This window comes from Pongo abelii, chromosome 8 (assembly GCF_028885655.2).
Source record: "Pongo abelii isolate AG06213 chromosome 8, NHGRI_mPonAbe1-v2.0_pri, whole genome shotgun sequence".
NCBI classification, from domain to species: domain Eukaryota; kingdom Metazoa; phylum Chordata; class Mammalia; order Primates; family Hominidae; genus Pongo; species Pongo abelii.
In genome coordinates, this window is record NC_071993.2 from 16,505,421 (window position 1) to 16,510,118 (window position 4,698).

General features: G+C 44.8%; 1 non-coding gene across 1 annotated transcript; it reads right to left on the reverse strand.

Annotated features, from left to right (window-relative positions):
* Positions 1-4,283: 4,283 nt before the first annotated feature.
* LOC112135345 (small nucleolar RNA U13) lies at positions 4,284-4,388 on the reverse strand. Its single transcript, XR_002916641.1, has one exon. It is a non-coding gene; the product is annotated as a small nucleolar RNA U13 (small nucleolar RNA).
* Between the last annotated feature and the right edge of the window lie 310 nt (positions 4,389-4,698).

Consider the following 4,698-nt stretch of genomic DNA (forward strand, 5'->3'; position numbering starts at 1 on the left):
CTTCCATTCAAATACAGCATTCTGGACTAAACCTTAGGAAGCAGAACTTCAACTATTTATTTATTTATTTATTGAGACAGAGTCTCACTCTGTTACTCAGGCTTGAGTGCAATGGTGCTTTCTCAGGTCACTGCAACCTCTGCCTGCTGGACTCAGGTGATCCTCCCACCTCAGCCTCCCAAGTAGCTGGGATTACAGATATACACCACCATGCCCAGCTAATTTTTTTTTTTTTTTTTGGAGAGATGGGATTTCACCATGTTGTCCAATGTGGTTTCAAACTCCTGGGCTCAAGTGATCCTCCTCCCACCTCAGCCTCTCAAACTTCTGGAATTACAGGAGAATTCCAATTTAAGAAAGGAAAAGTGGTTGGGCACAGTGGCTCACGCCTGTAATCCCAGCACTTTGGGAGGCCAAGGCAGGTGGATCACAAGGTCAGGAGTTCAAGACCAGCCTGGCCAACATGGTGAAACCCTGTCTCTACTAAAAATACAAAAAAAGCTAGGCATGGTGGTGCATGCCTGTAATCCCAGCTACTCAGGAGGCTGAGGCAGGAGAATCGCTTGAACCCAGGAGGCGGAATTTGCAGTGAGCCGAGATTGCACCATTGCACTCCAGCCGGGGCAATAGAGTGAGACTCCTTCTCAAAAAATATATACAAAAAACAAAGGAAAAGTGAGCATATGTGTGAGCTAAACACTCATAAATTATCTCTTTCTTTATCCTTTTTTTTTTTTTTTTAGACAGGGTTTTGATCTGTTGCCTCAGTCTCCCAAGTTAGCTGGGACTACAAGTATGTGGCACCATGCCCTGCTAATTTTTGTATTTTTAGTATGGATGAGTTTTGTCATGTTGGCCAGGCTGGTCTCAAACTCCTGACCTCAAGTGATCTGCCTGCCTCGGCCTCCCAAAGTGCTAGGATTACAGGTGTGAGCCACTGAGCCTGGCTCTTTATTCTTCTTTATGCTTCCTTGTTTTGATGGTGTCTGCCTGAATCAGAACTGGTCCCACTTGTGAAGTTTTTTCCTGGAGCCAGATCCCTCGTTTGAGATGCAACAGTTCAACTATACTTTTATGTCTTAAATAGTATAATCAGAGCAAAGTCATTGCTCAAATGAACGATTAATCTTTGTTTCATGCATTTTTTTTTTTTCACGACAAAAACAGAAACAACCAATGGTCAGTGACAGAACTCTGAAAACAAACACCTCTACCTGCATGACGAAAACTCTAGATTGCCTTTCTTTGGTGGGAAAAATCTCACATATGAGCCCAGTGTAAAGTACATAGTTATTTCTGGCAAAGAGCTGATAATGTGCTCAGTGAAAAACACCAACCACTTTTTTTTTTGAGACCAAGTTTTGCTCTTTTTGCCCAGGCTGGAGTACAGTGGCATGATCCCAGCTCACTGCAACCTCCGCCTCCCAAGTTCAAGTAATTCTCCTGCCCCAGCCTCTTCAGTAGCTGGGATTACAGGCAAGTGCCACCATGCCCACTTAATTTTGTATTTTTAGTAAAAACGGGTTTTCGCCATGTTGGCCAGGCTGGTCTCGAACTCGTGACCTCAGGTGCCCACCTCAGCCTCCCAAAGTGCTGGATTAGAGGCCTGAGCCACCACGCTTGGCCGATTTTTGCCTTTTATATTGAAGGAACAGCAATCCACTTGGAAAAGTAGCAGCAGTTTAGCCGTGTAAGCACTCTCCTGGTATGTGGCTGTATTTTCTTTTAAGGTAGGCATCCAGAGTTTATTTTTTGGTCCAAAAGAGTTTATTAAATGAATTAACGTTAAAGTTATAAATACACTTCTTGCAACATTTCTCTCCATCATTTCTGCAAGCTCCTTTGAGAGATGATCAAGGTGGAAGGACTGAGCGACACAGCTGAGGGCAGTAGCCTCTAGCTGCAAAATTTCAGTGACGGGACAGAGGCACGGGTATGGCCCACTTTCTTCCAGCTGTGACATCAGGGGATTTCAGGCCTAAGAAGGAAGTACTGCTTTCCCACTCACAATGACTTAGAAGTTGAACCCCTTCTCCAGGTTTTGTCTCTGTAGCCCTGCTTGGACAAAACCAGGATGTTAAATTAGCAAGTGAATTAGCAAATTTCTCAAAATTACCCAAAGACACCAGCCTATTTTGTGCCGCTGAATCTGTTCTTGAATTGCTGACTCTGCCTGGAAAGGCCTTTGCCTCCCAAACCCTTCTCTCCTCTAGAACACAACCTCATCTTTCAAAAACAGTTCAAGAACCATCTCCTCAAGAATAATAATAATAATAATTAAAATAACTAAAAAATAATTAAATTAAACATAATTAAATAATAATTATTACGGCAGAATCTCATTCTGTTACTGGGCTGCAGTGCAGTGGCTCAATCACGGCTCACTGCAGCCTTGACTTTCTGGGCCTGAACAATCCTCCCACCTCAGCCTCAGGAGTAGCTGAGACCACCTCCACATGCCACCACATCTAGCTAAATTTTAAATTTTTCTGTAGAGAGGGGTTCTCACTATGTTGCCCAGGCTGGTCTCGATCTCCTGGGCTCAAGCAATCCTCCCGCTTTGGCCTCTCAAAGTGCTTGGATTCTAGGTGTTAACTACCGTGCCTGGTCTCCCATCATGATTCTACTTCCCATTCTGCTCAGCAGAATTACCTCAATCCCTGGCCCCCATCTTTACTCCTACTGCTGCTGTAACAAATTACCATAAACCTAATGACTTAACAGGTTTGGAGTGCAATGGTGCCATCTCGCCACACCTAACGATTCTAGAGGTCAGAAGTCCTAAAATCACGGTGTTGGCAGGACTGTGTTCCTTCTAAAAGCTTTTGAAGAAAATGTGTTTCTTTGCTTTTTCCACCTTCTGGAGGCTGCCTATATTCCCTGGCTTGTGGTCCCTTCCTCAAATCACTCTGATCTCTGTTACCAAGTTTCATCTCCCTCTCTGCAGCAACTCTCTTGCCTCCCTCTTTCACTTACTGGAACCTTTCTGATGACACTGGACCCACCAAAATAATCCAAGATAATCTCTCCATCTTGAGATCCACAGTGCATCTCAAAGTCCCTTCTCCCACATAAAGTCCCATATTCCCAGGCTTTGGGGATTAGGACATGGACATCTCTGGGGGACCATAATTCTGTCTACCGGCTGTGAGCCCAGCGTTCCATTTAGAAATGTCCATGTTGGCTGCATAACACCAAAGGATGATTTGTTTACAGAAGTCACCCTCAAAGGCTAATATCAGCCAGGCGCGGTGGCTCATGCCTGTAATCCCAGCACTTTGGGAGGCCGAGGCAGGTGGATCACTTGAGGTCAGGAGTTCGAGACCAGCCTGGCCAACACAGCGAAACTCAATCTCTACTAAAAATACAAAAATTAGCCACATGTGGTGACACACACCTGTAATCCCAGCTACTTGGGAGTCTAAAGCAGGAGAATTGCTTCAACCCGGGAGGCAGAGGTTGTAGTGAGCCAAGATCGTATCACTGCACTCCAGTGTGGGTGACAGAGTGAGGCTCCAGCTGAAAAAAAGAAAAGAAAAGACTATTATCCCCCAGAGGGAGGTATCTTGGGTCTTCAAGTTGTTTCTCCAGAGCCTAGAATGTTGCCTATGACTTAGCAGATGTTCAATAAATTAAACTGAAAATTCGTGGCAAAGAAAACTAAGGAAAAAAGAGAGCAAGGACAATTTTGCTGTAAGGCTATTATCTGACAAGCAAATAAAATCAACAAGCCAAAGTAAATGGTTGGAAGAAAAAGCACAATGAAATTCATCATTTTGTCATAATGTTTCATAGATAACAAAATCCAACCTGTCTGGATCAGGGGTCGGCAAACCTGCTGCCTGTGGCTGCCTGAGGTCAGGAGTTTGAGACCAGCCTGGTCAACATGGTGAAACCCTGTCTCTACTAATAATACAAAAATTAGCTGGGTGTGGTGGCATACACGCCTGTAATCCCAGGAGGCTGAGGCAGGATAATCACTTGAACCTGGGACGCGGGAGGCAGAGGCTGTGGTGAACCGAGATCACGCCATTGCACTCTAGCCTGGGCGACAACAGCAAAACTCCACCTCAAAAGAAAAAAGTTGTACTGAAACGCGGTGGGGTCCATTTGTTAGCACACTGGCTGTGGCTGCTTTTGCACTATAATGGCAGAGTTGAGTAGTTTCGATGGAGACTCTATGCTCTGCAAGCCTGAAATATTTACTGTCTGGCACTTTACATAAGATGTTGGTTGACTACTGGTCTAGATAATTAGAAAGGTTAAATAAGAATTTTTTTTCAGGTTAGATGGGTAACATGCCAATGCCGTAACAAGGTTCAGAAGGTGGCATATCTCACACATGCATGTAAACACCCGATGGTCATGCTCATGAACTACAAAAGGATCATTAAATCAGAATTTTGGCCGGGTGCATTGGCTCACACCTGTAATTCCAGGACTTTGGGAGGGCGAGGTGTGTTGATCACCTGAGGTCAGGATTTTGAGACCAGCCTGGCCAACATGACGAAATTCCATCTCTATTAAAAATACGAAAATTAGCCAGGCATGGTGGCACACGCCTGTAATCCCAGCTACTCAGAATGCAGAGGCAGGAGAACCACTTGAACCCCGGAGATGGAGGTTGCAGTGAGCCAAGATCATGCCACTGGACTCCAGCCTGGGTGACAAGGCGAGATTCTGTCTCAAAAAAAAAAA